Below are 19,040 nucleotides of genomic sequence, written 5' to 3'. Positions count from 1 at the left end.
TTGCAGTAGGAGATTACGTTTATTTGAAGATCCAACCATATAAACAAGCTACCGCGTTAGCACAACCATTTCACAAGTTAGCAGCAAAGTATTATGGACCTTTTCAGATATCCAAAAGAGTAGGACTAGTTGCATATACCCTACTGTTTCCACTATAAGTCAAAATACACCCTACCATTCATGTATTACTCTTAAAGAAATGCCACCAACTACCCACTCAAATTGCCTACCCTCCCACCACTGATATAGCCAGCCCACATTGTCCAAAACCAGAGGCCATACTACAAAGAAGGATGGTAAAGAAGGGAAACAAAGCTATCGCACAAGGATTGGTGAAATGGGCAGGGTTACCTACTAATCATGCTACTTGGGAATTCTTAACTGTAGTGAAGGTTCAATTTCCTAATTTTGATCCTTGTGGTCAAGGATCTTCTGCAGGAGGGAGTATTGATACAAAAAATCCAGCTCGAAGTTAGTTGAATCAGTAAATGTTAGTTAGAGAAAAAATTTCATAAATCAGTTAGCTAGTTAAATGCCATGTCAGCAGAAGTTAGTTGGAGTTAGTTAACAAGTTGTTAGGAGAATAAATTTTGTTAGACAAGTTGTATTCATTCCCATTTTATATAAGTACATTTTAATATATAGAAATGAATAAGATTTGCATTATAAATTTTCTAAATACTCTCTTCTCTCATAATTCTCTCAAATCCACATCTTCTCTTTTCCGCCATTGCTGAAATTCTCGAACTTCTCCTCCTGAGTCGGCTGCTTAATCCTTGAGTTCTTTAGTGAATTCCTACAATTAAGCTATCATATTTCTTTGCTTTGGGTATGCATGCCTTCTAGTTAAAGTCATGTAACTTTATTAGATACTCCACGGTCTTAGCGTGGCATTTGGACTGGAGTTATATTATTTAAGTTATCATTGAGTTTCTATCAATAGATTATGGATTTGGTGATAGTTATTCCATATTTAATTATTAATTATGCTTTTGGACATGCACTTATTTTCTCTCAATGCTTGTATAAATAGTTAAATATAAGGAATATGGTTCGCCTGGGAGGTGGGAAGTGCTGGATGTCAATCACGTCTAAGGGGTAGTTTGGGACGTGACAAAATATAATGTTAGACCTATTCCTCTTGCAACCTTGAACGATGGTGGGGCAAACTTCCGCAGCCAACTGAGTTAATCCCACATCTTTGAGAAGGTAATGAGGCAAACCTCACCAAGGACAATACCTAAGGAGGGGTGTATATGACACTCTAGGTGAATCCCACATCGACAAAAAATGGGAGAGATGATGGGTATATCAGTACACAAGTATTAGACCCTAGTGACACATTTTAAAGCCGCGCGAGCTTAGGTGCAAAGCGAACAATATCTAGGCTGTTCCATATTGACACCTTTCTATATTTAGAAACTTGTAACTTTAACTTTCCTTTTTTCGGTTGACATAATTTGTCATGGGATTATTGTATACAAAAAGATATTTTTTGTTATCACTGTACTTTTGATATTTATACCAATTTAGCTCATGTATTCCTTTCTTAAACTCTGTGTTTATTCAAACTATGCCAAACAAATTGGGATGGAGGGAGTAACAAATTTGCTTGTCATCCATTGTGTTATACTCTGTTTGTATCACTTCCATATGATAAAAAAGAATTAAGTGGATTTTCAAATCATTAACAGAGTTGATCCACTATATTTATCAACAATCCAAGCTTCTCATTGTTTTCAAACTTTTAGGTTACACTTGATACTTCAAAAAGGGGGAAGAGTTGGGTTATACTTTTCGGTATCATGGTGTGGTTCGTGCCAACGTTTCACCCCAAATTTGGTAGAGGTGTACAATGAGCTCCTTCCCAAAGGAGAACTTAAAGTTGTTTTCCTTTCTGCTGATGAGGATGATGAGTCTTTCATGGGTTACTTATCCAAAATGCCATGGCCAGCGGTCCCTTTCTCTGATTCTGAAATCCGTGAATGTCTGGATGAGCTGTTTGCTGTTAAAGGAATACTCCTTGATGAAAATGGGAAGGTATTGACTGATGGTGGAGTTGAGACCATCCTTGAGTATGGGGTGGAAGGTTACCCTTTACTTCCTGAATGGGTTAAAGAAATTAAAGACCGGGAAGAAGCAGCTAAGAGGGATCAATCCTTGAAATCTATCTTACTCTCACAGTCACGAAACTTTGTATTTGCCGCTGATGGGAGGAAAGTCAGTTCAAATTGTTGTACCTTATGGAGTTCCTTACACTATGTTCTTTATGGTTTAATTCGTACTGTTGTTACAGTTGTTTCACTATGATTTAATATCTATCAGGTAGCAGTTTGTGAGCTTGAAGGCAAGACTGTAGGCCTTTATTTGTCGTTGGCCGCATTCAATGGATGCCTTTCTTTCACTCCAAAGCTGGTTGAAGTGTATAAAAAAGTTGAAGGAACTGGGAGAAAACTTTGAGACTCTGATGATTCCGCTTGATGATGATGAAGAGTCATTCAAACAAGCATTTGCTAACTTGCCTTGGTTTTCACTTCCCCTTGAAGGACAGGAGCTGCGAGAAGCTGAACTATCTGAACTTCCTACATTGGTGATCATTTCGCCAGATGGGAAGGCTCTTCATTCTAATGTAGCTGAAGCCACAGAGGAGCACGGCATCCAAGCATACCCTTTTACACCTGAGAGATTTGCAAAACTTGAGAAGATAGAGAAAGCTAATCGAGAAGCGCAGACACTTGAGTCAATTTTGGTTTCAGGAGATCATGATTTCGTCATTGGGAAGGATGGTGGTAAGGTGAGATGCTTATGTTTACTTTCATAATTTGGTAACTCTAGTTATATTAACGTGACTTTTTGATAACTCTGACTTTGCTAGTCGAGTTATCATCTATTTTTCTGATTTTAACATGAGATGTGCTCTTATGTATTTTTCTTTGCCAATCATACTGTAAACCATCTTCCATCCCATTTCTATTGATGTCTTTACCTGCCTTCCCACACTTACAGTCAGTCATCAGAGATTTTTCTTTGTAGATTCCAGTGTCTGCTCTTCTTGGGAAGAATGTTCTTCTTTACTTTTCTGCACACTGGTGTCCTCCGTGCCGTGCTTTCCGACCAAAGCTTACAGAAGCATATGACAATATTAAAGCGAATGATGATGCTTTAGAGGTTGTATTCATATCTAGTGATAGAGATCAGGCCTCCTTTGATGAACTTTTTGCCACAATGTCGTGGCTGGCTCTTTTCCTGTTGGTGATGAAAGGAAGGTGTGATTGAGTAGTCTGTTCAAAGTTCGTGGTATCCCCATGTTGGTTGCTATTAGGCCAACAGGCAGGACTGTTACAACTGAAGCCAGAAATCTTGTTATTTGTTTTGGTGTTGATGCTTATCCATTCACAGAGGAGCGCGTGAAGCAGATTGAGGCACAATATGAGGAGATGGCAAAGGGGTGGCCTGAGAATGTGAATCACGCTCTCCATGAGCATGAACTCGTACTTACAAAGCGCTTGTTTTATAACTGTGATGGATGCAATGGCGAGGGACGAGTGTGGTCATTCTGTTGTGAAGAGTGTGAGTTTGATCTCTACCCCAAATGTGCTCTGGAGGAGAACAAGGGATGCAACATAGATGCAGAGGCAGAAGAAAAGGAGCTTGAAGAGGAGGAAATGAAATCAAATGAAGGGTGGATTTGCGATGGACAAGTTTGCTATAAAGCTTAGGGAGTTAGTTAAGTTGGTGGTTTGAATGAGTCTTATAATCAGGGGCGGATTTAGGGGGGTGGAAGGGAGTTTGCCAAAAAATTACACTGGTATAGGTAAAATCTGTTTTTTACCTCTATATATTAAGTTTTGAACCCCCTTAACACAACCCAAAAGTGTAGTTTAGTGGTCAAGGGGGTTCAAAACCTTCATAAGGTCCTAGGTTCAATTCCCACTATCTACAAAATTTTCTTTTTGAACCCCCTTCGTGGAGATTTTGCTTCCGCCACTGCTTATAATAACACTATTATGTTTAACATTATAAATAAAATATATTGTGGAATTATTTTGTGGTTAGTCAATCATGATTTCTCCTGTTTCCAGGTTCTGAGAATACCTGTTGATGGTGAAGGCAACAATTTACAAAATCATGATCCTCATTTCTGTCCTGTCTTCTTCAGAGGAAAGAGATTGTCTCATATGTAGAAACGTTGAACAGATGTAACTAGTAGTATGTCAAACATTTCTCATTAAAATTTACAAATGCTATTAGATAATATTGTTAAAATAGTGTTCATATCATCCAGTGAGAATGATATAACTTATTCAATGGCTACTTCAAGGAAATCCATGGCTTGTTGTTCCATTGTCTGAAGTTGAAGCAAGTAAGAACCTAAGAGCAGTTCGAAGGATTCCACATCTAGATGTATTTGATTGAATAGGCAAAATTTCAAGAAATGAAGGGCTTCTCTACGTGGTAGGAGTAAGGTGGCGTACTCACCATCCTTCCCATATCCTACTTGTGATTAGATATGCTGTTATTGTGGTGCTGAAGTTTACACGTGAAGGAAGTTATTTAAAGAGAGCTAAGAAAGAGTAGACCTTGGAGTGGAATTTTCTCTGAAAATCTTATTTGTATTGCATAGAGGAATTACAAAGTTCTCCTATTTATACTATTCTTAGGAGCAATCTAGTCATGTATAGGAACTTGAAACAACAAAAGTTACTTCGAAACATTTTAAGAAAACTACCTCTATAGCCCCTCAAACTTACACAAATGTCCCAAATAAATCTCAACTTACCAACCTTTAGCCATTAATCATAGACTTACCAAATCTAGCCAACAAAAATTGAAAAACCAAATAATAGGGTTCTTTCTCTCAAAGAATCACATGCAAAAATCACCTTTCATATTTTAAGCGTGATTATCAACACTAGATACAAGAAGAAAAGGAAATTGTATGGATGAGGTAGCAAATAAGGTGATGAAATACAAAAAATATATACAATATTCCAAAAATCTAAACAAAAAAGAAACTTTTTCAATGGGTATAGTTGAAATTCATTGAAAATATATAGATAAGTCAATCTACAAAATTTGAGGAAGATTGGAGGTGATTTGGACTGGGTTTTTTTTATCAAAATTCATAATTAAATCGAGTTCAAAAAAGCCTTCTTTGACACATGTATCAAACACGTGTCACGCATGTATCTCACACACAAGTATACATGGATATACATGTGATACACAATAGATACAAATATGGTACACAAATGATACACAGTGTGATACACATATCATTTCTCCAGATGGGAAGGCTCTTCATTCTAATGTAGCTGAAGCCATAGAGGAGCACGACATCCAAGCATACCCTTTTACACCTGAGAGATTTGCAAAACTTGAGAAGATAGAGAAAGCTAATCGAGAAGCGCAGACACTTGAGTCAATTTTGGTTTCTGGAGATCGTGATTTTGTTATTGGGAAGGATGGTGCTAAGGTGAGATACTTATGTTTACTTTCATAATTTGGTAACTCTAGTTATATTAACGTGACTTTTTGATAACTCTGACTTTACTAGTCGAGTTATCATCTTTTTTTTTCTGATTTTGACATGAGATGTGCTCTCATGTATTTTTCTTTGCCAATCATACTGTAAACCGGCTGTGACGACCCAAAGGGTCATCACCTGTTTTCTCCCCTTTTCCGTGCTTCCGAGGCCTTGAAAAACTCATTTTTAATTGCCTCGATTTGTGTGTGCAGTTTGGGCGGGTAACCGGAAAGCTTATATGTGAAATTCTGTGAAAAATGCTAAAATTTGGTATTAAAATGAGTAAAGTTGACTTTGTCAATATTTTGGGTAAACGGACTCGGACCCGTGATTTGACGGTCCCGGAGAGTCCGTAGAAAAATATGGGACTCGAGCGTATGCCCGGAATCGAAATCCGAGGTCCCGAGCCCAAGAAATGAATTTTTAAAAGAAATTATTTTTCTGAAATTTATTTGGAAATTTGAAATGAAAATGGATTAGAAAGCATTGGTATCGGGCCCGTATTTTAGTTCCGGCATCCGGTACAGGTCTTATATGTGGTTTAAGCGCTTTCTGTGAAATTTGGTTGAAATCGGACGTCATTTGACGTGTTTCGGACCTAAAACTCTAAGTTTGAAAGTTTATGAAGTTTGATAAAAAAAGTGATGATTTTGAGGCTTGATTCATTGATTTTGATGTTATTTTGGCGATTTGATCGCTCGAGTAAGTTCGTAGGATGTTATTGAGTTAGTATGTGTGTTTGGTTAGGATCCTCGAGGGCTCGGGAGTTATTCGGAGGCGGTTCGGGGTGTTTTTGGCCTTAGGAAGTGTTGCAGAATTTCTGCAGTCAGTGCCCAGTCATTTTCTTCTATGCGATGCGCATAGGTAAGTCTGCGATTGCATAGAGTTATTTTGGAGTCGCCCAGTTTTGTTCTATGCGATCGCGTTATAGGCCATGCGATCGCATACCTCTACAAACTCATTCTATGCGATCGCACACTCCCTTCTGCGATCGCAATTCACAAAAGGCCCAGCCCCACTTTAACCCTCTATGCGATCGCACTTGTCTACCCGCGATCGTAGTGACCAGCCTACCTTACCCTATGCGATCGCATTCCCTTTCCCGAGATCGCATAGGGCAATTCCGCCCAGTTATTTTAAAAGTCCAAAACAGACCCATTACGGGAGTTCTACCATTTTTCATAAAACTTGTCTTCTCCAAGCTCTAAGGGCGATTTTTGAAGCTCTTCTTCATCAAAGTCTTTTGGGTAAGTAATTTTCCACCTATTTCCTTCACTCTTCTTCATTAATTACTGAAATCCTGGACCTAAATCATGAAATCAAAGTAGAAATTAGGGGTTTTGGGAAGAGTTAGGTTTTGGGGAATTTTGAGTGATTCAACCTTAATTTGGGGTCGGATCTTAAAATAAATTATATATTTGAACTCGTGGGGTTATGGGTAATCGGGTTTTGGTCCGAGCCTCGTGTTTGGACCATGTGGGCCCGGGGTCGAATTTTGGTATTTTTGGAAGAATGTTAGGAACTTCATATCTGAGCTATGGGATTTTGCTATTGAGTCTTTATTGATACTATTGAATTAATTATGCCTAGATATAGTTGTTTCGGAGTCGGATTATAAAGGAAAGGCGGTATTTAAGGGTTGATTGCTATTCTTTGGACCGAGGTAAGTGTTTGTTCTAACTTTGGTTTGAGGGAATAGGATTAGAGTGTTGTTGCTATTTGCTAATCGTTGAGTACGGTATATAGCCATGGTGACGAGTATCTATACACTGGAGTCTAGCATGACTGTGAGTCTTATTTGTGTTTATTCGGATTTTGTGATACCTCTTCCTTGTTAAATTGATAAATTTCATATAATGTGAAAAGTTTGAAGAAGAATTATGAATTGTACATACTTGGAGCATTGGCTCGAGTTATATTATAAAGCGTGAAAGTATATGAAATGATTGAACCCCTTTGGAGCGTTGGCTCAGGTGATAAAGTGAGGTGAGAAGTAAAAGTGATAGAAAGAGAAAGAGTTATTGAATTGTTCCCTTGCCGGGATGTTTGTTGCTTTGTTGATTACCTCTTTTGCCGGTATGTTTGTTGCTTTGTTGATTATCTCCCTTGCCGGGATGTTGGAATTTATTAATTTTGTTCCCTTGCCGGGATTTAACTATTTAATTGTGTTCCCTTGCCGGGATTCCTATTATTATTTTTTTCACTTCCTTGCCCCTTTGTTTGTGATTGTTGTTTGGGTGAGGAAGAGCGATAAAGCACGAAGGGTGATGCCGTGCATTGTTTGTTATTGTGAGGAAAGAGTGTAAAAGTACGAAGGGTCATTCCATGCCATGTTTTGAATATTAAAGCACGAAGGGTCATTCCGTGCCACGTTTTGAATATTTATGCACGAAGGGTCATTCCGTGCCATGTTTTGAATATTTAAGCACGAAGGGTCATTCCGTGCCACGTTTTGAATATTTATGCACGAAGGGTCATTCTGTGCCTTGATATGAGAGTTTATGTGAGGAAAAGTACGAAGGTTAATGTCGTGTACCTTATATGATTGTTTTGGTGAGAACGAGAGTAAAAGCACGAAGGTTAATACCGTGAAACTGTTGATTAACCTGTTCTCCTTAACTATTGCTATTGTATAGTTTTTTTCTTATCTATCTGTTGACTTTATATCTGAACTGCTACATCCCCATAGCATGCTCCCCCCTCTTAGCTGTTTAAATTTTGTATATTTCCTTTTATTGCATATATCTGCACAAGTTGTTTTTGGTAGGTCCTGTCTAGCCTCGTCACTACTTCGTCGGGGTTAGGCCAGACACTTACCAGCACATGGGGTCGGTTGTGCTGATGCTACACTCTGTGCATCTTTTTGCACAAATCCAGGAGCAGCTTTTGGACAGCAGTAGGAGCATTGGGAGCTGAACTTCAGTCCAGAGATTTTCCGAGGTAGCCTTGCAAACGTCCGCATGGCCCGGAGTCTCTCTTATCTTTGTTTTTCGTTTGATTTCCTTTGCATCAGATCAGATAGAATTGTATTTTATTCAGACTTGTATTTAGCATTCTGTAGAAGTTCGTGAGTTAGTGACATCAGACTCTGGGTAGAGATGTATTTAGACTTCCGCATTTGATTTCAGTTATCTAAGTTTAAAGACTTCCGCTTTATTTAATTGTCTCGCTTATTTATATTGTTGCGAATGCTATCGGAAATGTTTTAATACTTGGCTGGCCTAGCTCCTATAGTAGGCGCCAACACGACTCCCGATGGTGGGAATACGGGTCGTGACAAGTTGGTATCAGAGCACTAGGTTACTTAGATCTCACAACTCACGGACAAGCTCAGTAGAGTCTGAAGGATCGATACAGAGACGTCTGTATTTATCCCGTAGAGGCTACTGAGTTAGGAAAACTTCACATTTGTTCTTTCTTGTCGTGCGGTTCTGTTTCCCCAATACTGATTGAATTTCTACTCTGTTCTTTCGTAGATGGTGAGAACATGCACTTCCTCATCGACCGCGCAGTAGCCCGAACCCTCAGCAGTAGCTCCTATTAGGGGCAGGGGGCGAGGCCGAGGCAGGGGCAGAGCTCAACCCCGAGCAACAGTTCCAGAGGTGGAGCCTCATGTTGATTATGATGAGGAGGTTCTAGCTCCAGCAGCTCCGCTGGGCCCAACTCAGGTCCTAGAGGGTTTCATTGCCACCGCGGTTCTTTAGGACGCTTTGGTCAGATTGGTAGGCCTCATGGAGAGTGTCACTCGAGCGGGTTTACTTCCAGTAGCACCAGCCACTTCTCAGGCTGGAGGAGGGGTTCATACTCCTGCTACACATACTCCGGAGCAGGTAGCTCCCCAGGTTCAGGTTACGGTGGTTCAGCCAGCAGTGGCAGTTCAGCCAGGTACAGCGGCTCAGACCGGCGATGGTGCGGCTATGTCCGCCGATGCTCTATGGAGATTGGATCGATTTACCAAGCTATTCACTACCACATTCTGCGGTGCTTCTTTAGAGGATCCCCATGATTTCTTATATAGATGCCACGAGGTTCTTCGGAACATGGGTGTTGTGGAGACCAATGGGGTCGATTTTGCCATCTTTCGTCTATCTGGATCCGCCAAGACTTGGTGGAGGGACTAATGCTTAGCCAGACCAGCAGGGTCGCCGTCTTTGACTTGGGACCAGTTTGCAAAGTTATTTTTGGAGAAGTTTCTCCCAGTCACTCAGAGGGAGGCTCTTCGCAGGCAGTTCGAGTGCCTCCAGTAGGGCTCTATAATAGTCACCCAGTAAGAAACTAGGTTCATCGATCGAGCTCGCCATGCTCTTGTCATACTTCCCACCGAGAGGGAGAGGGTGAGAAGGTTTATTGATGGCCTTATTCAGCCGATTCGTCTTCAGATGGCCAAGGAGGCCGGGAGTGATATCACATTTTAGGAGGTGGCCAATGTGGCCCGCAGAGTTGAGATGGTTCTATCACAGGGAGGTGGTCATGGGTCGGATAAGAGGCCCCGTCATTCAGGCAGATTCAGTGGTACCTCGTCTGGAGGTAGAGATTCGTATGGTAGAGGTCATCCTCCTAGGCCCTTTCAGTTAGCTCTCTAGGTCTCTCATGGTAACCCAGGTGGTAGTGTTTCTCAACCATATTATTCTGAGCAATAGTCCTTCAGTACACCACTAGCTCCCATCAGTGCACCACCACTTCAGAGCTTCAGGGGAGGACATTCAGGTCAACAGGTCCAGCAGTCTCCGCAACCGAGGGCTTGTTATGGTTGTGGTGACCCGAGTCACATTGTTATATTTTTCCCTCGAGCTTCGGGTAGTTCTCAGCAATAGGGTCCTCGTCCTATGATTCAGGCACCAGTTGCTCCACAGCCTGCCCAGCCAGCTAGAGGCGGGGGTAGAGGACGTAGAGGTGGAGGTAGAGGTCATAGAGGTGGATCTCACACCGCCAGAGGTGGGGGTCAGCCAGCAGCCGATCGTCCTAGGGATATGATTCAGGGAGGTGGGGCCCAGCCCCGATGTTATGCTTTGCTAGCCAAGCCAGAGGCTGAGTCATCCGATGATGTTATTACAGGTACTATTCTGGTCTGTGATAGAGATGCTTCAGTGCTATTTGACCCTGGATCTACGTATTCATATGTGTCGTCCTATTTTGCACCCTACTTGGTTATGCCTAGTGAAGCCTTGAGTATTCCTGTATATGTATCTACACCAGTGGGTGATTCTATAATGGTTGATCGGGTTCATCGTTCCTGTGTTGGGGTGTTTAGGGGTCTTGAGACCCGTGTTGATTTATTTCTCTTAGATATGGTGGATTTCGATGTTATATTAGGGATGGATTGGTTGTCCCCGTATCATGCGATCTTGGATTGTCATGCCAAGACTGTGATATTAGCCTTACCGGATTTGCCCCGTTTAGAGTGGAGAGGGACTACTGGTCATTCTACCGGCAGTGTTATTTCATATGTGAAGGCTCGGCGTATGGTCGAGAAGGGGTGTTTGGCCTATTTGGCTTATGTTCGTGATTCCAGTGCCGAGGTCCCCTCTATTGATTCTGTGCCCGTGGTTCGTGAGTTTCCTGAGGTTTTCCCTTCAGACTTGCCAGGGATGCCACCCGATAGGGATATTGATTTTTGCATCGATCTGGCTCCGGGCACTCAGCCCATTTCTATTCTGCCATATCGCATGGCCTCGCTAGAGTTGAAGGATCAGTTGCAGGATTTGCTTGAGAAGGGTTTCATTAGACCCAGCGTTTCGCCTTGGGGTGCGCCAGTGTTGTTTGTGAAGAAAAAGGATGGCTCGATGAGAATGTGCATTAATTACCGACAATTGAATAAGGTTACAATTAAGAATAAGTATCCACTGCTGAGGATTGATGATTTGTTCGATCAGCTTCAGGGTGTCAAGTTATTTTCAATGATTGATTTGAGATCTGGCTACCATCAGTTGAGAATTAGGGCATCTGATGTCCCTAAGACAGCATTCCGCACTCGGTACGGGCATTATGAGTTCTTGGTTATGTCATTTGAGTTGACCAATGCCCCAGCAGCCTTTATGGATTTGATGAACCGAGTGTTCAGGCCTTATTTGGACTCGTTCGTGATAGTCTTCATTGATGATATTTTGATATATTCCCGTAGTCGGGAGGAGCACGAGCAGCATCTTAGATTGGTTCTTCAGACCTTAAGGGATAGTCAGTTATATGCTAAGTTCTCGAAGTGCGAGTTCTGGTTGAGCTCAGTTGCATTTCTGGGTCATGTTGTATCAGCAGAGGGTATTCAGGTTTATCCAAAGAAGATTGAGGCAGTCAAGAACTGGCCTAGACCAGCATCAACCACAGAGATTCAGAGTTTCTTAGGATTGGCAGGCTACTATCGTCGGTTCGTGGAGGGGTTCTCATCTATTGCAGCCCCGATGACCAGGTTGACCCAGAAGGGAGCCCAGTTCTGATGGTCGGACGAGTGTGAGTCGAGCTTTCAGAAGCTCAAGACAGCTTTGACTACGGTACCGGTATTGGTTTTGCCCACATGTTCAGGGCTTTATACAGTCTATTATGATGCATCTCGTATTGAACTTGGTGCAGTGTTGATGCAGGATGGCAAGGTCATTGCCTATGCTTCGAGGCAGTTGAAGGTTCATGAGAAGAACTATCCAGTGCATGATTTGGAGTTGGCAGCCATTGTTCACGCATTGAAGATTTGGAGGCACTATCTGTATGGCGTGGCGTGTGAGGTATTCACAGATCATAAAAGCCTTCAGTATTTGTTCGAGCAAAAGGAGTTGAATTTGAGGCAGAGGAGTTGGTTGGAGTTGTTGAAAGATTATGACATCACTATCCTATATCACCCAGGAAAGGCCAATGTGGTGTCCGATGCCTTGAGTAGGAAGTCAGCCAGTATGGGCAGTCTTGCTTATATTCCGGTCGGTGAGAGACCGCTTGCTTTGGACGTTCAGGCTTTGGCCAATCGTCTTATGAGGCTGGATATTTCTGAGCCTAGCAGGGTGTTAGCTTGCACGGTTGCTCGTTCTTCATTATTAGAACGTATTCGTGAGCGGCAGTTTGATGATCCCCATTTGTGTGTCCTGAGAGACACGGTGCAGCGTGGAGGTGCCAAGAAGGTGACTTTAGGTGATGATGGTGTTTTGAGATTGCAGGGGCGAGTTTGTGTGCCCAATGTTGATGGGATTCGAGAGTTGATCTTAGAGGAGGCCCGTAGCTCCCGGTACTCTATTCATCCGGGCACCGCGAAGATGTACCAGGATTTGCGGCAGCATTATTGGTGGCGTAGAATGAAGAAGGATATCGTTGCCTATGTGGCTTGGTGTTTGAATTGTCAACAGGTTAAGTATGAGCATTAGAGGCCTGGTGGTTTATTTCAGAGGATTGAGCTTCCCGAGTGGAAGTGGGAGCGGATCACTATGGATTTCGTTGTTGGGCTCCCGCAGACTCGGAGGAAGTTCGACGTAATTTGGGTCATTGTTGATAGGCTGACCAAGTCAGCGCATTTCATTCCTGTGGCAGTCTCCTATTCATCCGAGAGGTTAGCTGAGATCTATATTCGGGAGATTGTTCGCCTTCATAGTGTGCCAGTATCTATCATTTCGAACTGAGGTACCCAGTTTACCTCGTGTTTATGGAGAGCAGTTCAACGAGAGTTAGGCACCCAGATTGAGTTGAGTACAGCATTTCATCCTCAGACAGACGGCCAGTCCGAGCGGACTATTCAGATATTGGAGGATATGCTCCGAGCTTGTGTCATTGACTTTGGAGGTTCGTGGGATCAATTCTTACCTTTAGCAGAGTTGCGTACAACAACAGCTACCAGTCCAGCATTTAGATGGCTCCTTATGAGGCGATGTCGGTCTCCAGTCGGATGGTTTGAGCTGGGAGAGGCTCGGTTATTGGGTACAGATCTGGTTCAGGAGGCCTTGGATAAGGTCCGGATTATTCAGGATAGGCTTCGTACAGCTCAGTCCAGGCAGAAGACTTATACAGACCGCAAGGTTAGAGATGTTGCTTTTATGGTTGGTGAGCGAGTATTGCTCCGTGTGTCCCCTATGAAGGGCGTGATGAGATTCGGGAAGAAGGGCAAGCTTAGCCCTAGGTTCATTGGTCCATTTGATATTCTTGATCGAGTGGGAGATGTGGCTTATAGACATGCATTGCCACTGAGATTATCAGTCGTACATCCAGTGTTTCATGTGTCCATGCTTCGGAAATATCACGGCGATCCATCGCACGTGTTAGATTTCAGCACTGTCCAGTTGGACAAGGACTTATCTTATGAGGAGGAGTCGGTAGTTATTCTAGACCGGCAGGTTCGCTAGTTGAGGTTGAAGAGTTTTCCTTCGATTCGTGTTCAGTGGAGAGGTCAGCCTCCTGAGGCACCGACTTGGGAGTCCGATTCCGATATGCGGGGCCGTTATCCTCACCTTTTCCCCGACTCAGGTACTTCCTTCTTATGTCCGTTCAAGGACGAACGATTGTTTTAGAGGTGGAGAATGTGATGACCCTCACCTATTTTCTCCCTTTTTCCGTGCTTCCGAGGCCTTGAAAACCTCATTTTTAGGTGTCTCAATTTGCATGCGCAGTCCGGGCGCATAGCCGGAAAGCTTATATGTGAAATTCTATGAAAAATACTAAAATTTGGTATTAAAATGAGTAAAGTTGACTTTGGTCAACATTTTGGGTAAACGGACCCGGACCCGTGATTTGACGGTCTCGGAGGGTCTGTAGAAAAATATGGGACTCGGGCGTATGCCCGGAATCGAAATCCGAGGTCCCGATCCAGAGAAATAAATTTTTAAAAGAAATTATTTTTCTGAAATTTATTTTGAAATTTGAAATGAAAATGGATTAGAAAGCGTTGGTATTGGGCCCATATTTTTGTTCTGGCGCCCGATACAGGTCTTATCTGTGGTTTAAACGCTTTATGTGAAATTTGGTTGAAATCGGACGTCATTTGACGTGTTTCGGACCTAAAACTCTAAGTTTGAAAGTTTATGAAGTTTGATGAAAAAGTGATGATTTTGAGGCTTGATCATTGATTTTGATGTTATTTTGGCGATTTAATCGCTCGAGTAAGTTCGTAGGATGTTATTGAGTTAGTGTGTGTGTTTGGTTAGGAGCCTCGAGGGGTCGGGAGTTATTCGGAGGCGGTTCGGGGTGTTTTTGGCCTTAGGAAGTGTTGCAGAATTTCTGCAGTCAGTGCCCAGTCATTTTCTTCTATGCGATCGAGTAGAGTTATTTTCGAGTCACCCAGTTTTGTTCTATGCGATCGCATTATAGGCCATGCGATCGCATACCTCTACCAACTCATTCTATGCGATCGCACACTCCCTTCTGCGATCGCAATTCACAAAAGGCCCAGCCCCACTTTGACCCTCTATGCGATCGCACTTGTCGTCCCGTGATCGCAGTGACCAGCCTACCTTACCTTATGTGATCGCATTCACTTCCCGCGATCGCATAGGGCAATTCTGCCCAGTTATTTTAAAAGTCCAAAATAGACCCAATACGGGAGTTCTACCTTTTTTCATAAAAGTTGTCTTCTCCAAGCTCTAAGGGCGATTTTTGAAGCTCTTCTTCATCAAAGTCTTTTGGGTAAGTAATTTTCCACCTATTTCATTCACTCTTCTTCATTAATTACTGAAATCCTAGATCTAAATCATGAAATCAAAGTAGAAATTAGGGGTTTTGGGTAGAGTTAGGTTTTTGGGAATTTTGAGTGATTCAACCTCAATTTGGGGTCGGATCTTAAATTAAATTATATATTTGAACTCATGGGTTATGGGTTATCGGGTTTTGATCCGTGCCTCGTGTTGGGAACATGTGGGCCCGAGGTCGAATTTTGGTATTTTTGGAAGAATGCTAGGAACTTCATATCTGAGCTATGGGATTTTGCTATCGAGTCTTTATTGATACTATTGAATTAATTATGCCTAGATATCGTGGTTTCGGAGTCGGATTATAAAGGAAAGGAGGTATTTGAGGGTTGATTGCTATTCTTTGGACCGAGGTAAGTGTTTGTTCTAACTTTGGTTTGAGGGAATAGGATTAGAGTGTTGTTGCTATTTGCTAATCGTTGAGTACGGTGTATAGGCATGATGACGAGTATCTATACACCGGAGTCTAGCATGACCATGAGTCTTATTTGTGTTTATTCGGATTTTGTGATACCTCTTCCTTGTTAAATTGATAAATTTCATATAATGTGAAGAGTTTGAAGAAGAATTATGAATTGTACATACTTGGAGCATTGGCTCGAGTTATATTATAAAGCGTGAAAGTATATGAAATGATTGAACCCCTTTGGAGCGTTGGCTCAGGTGATAAAGTGAGGTGAGAAGTAAAAGTGATAGAAAGAGAAAGAGTTATTGAATTGTTCCCTTGCCGGGATGTTTGTTGCTTTGTTGATTATTTCCCTTGCCGGGATGTTTGTTGATTTGTTGATTATCTCCCTTGCCGGGATGTTGGAATTTATTAATTTTGTTCCCTTGCCGGGATTTAACTGTTTAATTGTGTTCCCTTGCCAGGATTCCTATTATTATTTTTTCACTTCCTTGCCCCTTTGTTTGTGATTGTTGTTTGGGTGAGGAAGAGCGATAAAGCACGAAGGGTGATGTCGTGCATTGTTTGTTATTGTGAGGAAAGAGTGTAAAAGCATGAAGGGTCATTCCATGCCATGTTTTGAATATTTAAGCAAAGGGTCATTCCGTGCCACGTTTTGAATATTTATGCACGAAGGGTCATTCCGTGCCATGTTTTGAATATTTAAGCACGAAGGGTCATTCCGTGCCACGTTTTGAATATTTATGCACGAAGGGTCATTCCGTGCCTTGATATGAGAGTTTATGTGAGTAAAAGTACGAAGGTTAATGTCGTGTACCTTATATGATTGTTTTGGTGAGAACGATAGTAAAAGCACGAAGGTTAATACCGTGCAACTATTGATTAACCCGTTCTCCTTAACTATTGCTATTGTACAGTTTTTTTTCTTATCTATCAGTTGACTTTATATCTGAACTGCTATATCCCCATAGCATGCTCCCCCCTCTTAGCTGTTTAAATTCTATATATTTCTTTATATTGCATATATCTGCACAGGTTGTTTTTGGTAGGTCCTGTCTAGCCTCGTCACTACTTCGCCGGGGTTAAGCCAGATACTTACCAGTGCATGGGGTCGGTTGTGCTGATGCTACACACTATGCATCTTTTTGCACAGATCCAGGAGCAGCTTTTGGACAGCAGTAGGAGCATTGGGAGCTGACTTCAGTCCAGAGATTTTTCGAGGTAGCCTTGCAGACGTCCGCATGGCCCGGAGTCTCTCTTATCTTTGTTTTTTGATTGATTTCCTTTGCATCGGATCAGACAGTATTGTGTTTTATTCAGACTTGTATTTAGAATTCTGTAGAAGTTCGTGAGTTAGTGACACCAGACTCTGGGTAGAGATGTATTTAGACTTCCGCATTTGATTTCAGTTATCTAAGTTTAAAGACTTCTGCTTTATTTAATTGTCTCATTTATTTATATTGTTGCGAATGTTATCGGAAATGTTTTAATACTTGGATGGCCTAGCTCCTATAGTAGGCGCCATCACGACTCCCGATGGTGGGAAATCCGGGTCGTGACTCCAGCTTCCATCCCATTTCTGTTGATGTCTTTACCTGCCTTCCCACACTTACAGTCAGTCATTAGAGATTTTTCTTTGTAGATTCCAGTGTCTGCTCTTGTTGGGAAGAATGTTCTTCTTTACTTTTTTGCACACTGGTGTCCTCCGTGCCGTGCTTTCCTACCAAAGCTTATAGAAACAAATAACAAGATTAAAGCGAATGATGATTCTTTAGAGGTTGTATTCATATCTAGTGACAGAGACCAGGCCTCCTTTGATGAATTTTTTGCCACAATGTCGTGGCTGGCTCTTCCCTTTGGTGATGAAAGGAAGGTATGATTGAGTAGTCTATCCAAAGTTCGTGGTATCCCCATGTTGGTTGCTATTAGGCCAACAAGCAGGACTGTTACAACTGAAGCCAGAAATCTAGTTATTTGTTTTGGTGCTGATGCTTATCCGTTCACAGAGGAGCGCGTGAAGCAGATTGAGGCACAATATGAGAAGATAGCAAAGGGTTGGCCTGAGAATGTGAATCACGCTCTCCATGAGCATGAACTTGTACTTACAAAGTCCTTGTTTTATAACTGTGATGGATGCAATGGCGAGGGACGAGTGTGGTCATTCTATTGTGAAGAGTGTGATTTTGATCTCCACCCCAAATGTGCTCTGGAAGAGAACAAGGGATGCAACATAGATGCAGAGGTAGAAGAAAAGGAGCTTGAAGATGAGGAAATGAAATCAAAATAAGAGTGGATTTGCGATGGAGAAGTTTGCTATAAAGCTTAGGGAGTTAGTTAAGTTGGTGGTTTGAATGAGTCTTATAATCAGGGGCGGATTTAGGGGGGTGGAAGGGAGTTTGCCAAAAAATTACACTGGTATAGGTAAAATCTGTTTTTTACCTCTATATATTAAGTTTTGAACCCCCTTAACACAACCCAAAAGTGTAGTTTAGTGGTCAAGGGGGTTCAAAACCTTCATAAGGTCCTAGGTTCAATTCCCACTAGCTACAAAATTTTCTTTTTGAACCCCCTTCGTGGAGATCCTGCCTCTGCCACTGCTTATAATAACACTATTATGTTTAACATTATAAATAAAATATATTGTGGAATTATTTTGTGGTTAGTCAATCATGATTTCTCCTGTTTCCAGGTTCTGAGAATACCTGCTGATGGTGAAGGCAACAGTTTACAAAATCATGATCCTCATTTCTGTCCTATCTTCTTCATAGGAAAGAGATTATCTCATATGTAGAAACGTTGAACAGATGTAACTAGTTGTATGTCAGACATTTCTTATTAAAATTTGCAAATGTTGATATTGTTAAAATAGTGTTCATCTCATCTAGTGAGAATGATGTAACTTATTCAATGGCTACTTCAAGGAAATCCATGGCTTGTTGTTCCATTGTCTGATGTTGAAGCAGGTAAGAACCTAAGAGCAGTTCGAAGGATTCCACATCTACCTGTATCTGATTGAATAGGAAAAATTTCAAGAAATGAAGGGCTTCTCTACGAGGTCGGAGTAAGGTAGCGTACTCACCATCCTTCCCAGATCCTACTTGTGATTAAATATGTTGCTATTGTGGTACTGAAGTTTACACGTGAAGGAAGTTATTTAAAGAGAGCTAAGAAAGAGTAGACCTTGGAGTTGAATTTTCTCTGAAAATCTTATTTGTATTGCATAGAGGAATTACAAAGTTCTCCTATTTATACTATTCTCAGGAGCAATCCAGTCATGTATAGGAACTTGAAACAACAAAAGTTACTTCGAAATTTTTTGAGAAAACTACCTCTATAGCCCCTCAAACTTACACAAATGTCCCAAATAAATCTCAACTTACCAACCTTTAGCCATTAATCATAGACTTACCAAAACTAGCCAACAAAAATTAAAAAACCAAATAATAGGGTTCTTTCTCTC

General features: G+C 41.7%; 2 pseudogenes; both read left to right on the top strand.

Moving 5' to 3' along the window:
* Positions 1 to 293: 293 nt before the first annotated feature.
* Positions 294 to 3,719, top strand: LOC107766380 (putative nucleoredoxin 1; annotated as a pseudogene).
* Positions 3,720 to 4,241: 522 nt separating this feature from the next.
* On the top strand, positions 4,242 to 17,906 carry LOC142172586 (putative nucleoredoxin 1; annotated as a pseudogene).
* Positions 17,907 to 19,040: the final 1,134 nt, after the last annotated feature.

Source organism: Nicotiana tabacum, chromosome 18, assembly GCF_000715075.1.
Source record: "Nicotiana tabacum cultivar K326 chromosome 18, ASM71507v2, whole genome shotgun sequence".
Lineage (NCBI taxonomy): Eukaryota > Viridiplantae > Streptophyta > Magnoliopsida > Solanales > Solanaceae > Nicotiana > Nicotiana tabacum.
The sequence above is the reverse complement of the archived record's forward strand: the minus strand, read 5'-3'. Positions and strand labels throughout refer to the sequence as shown.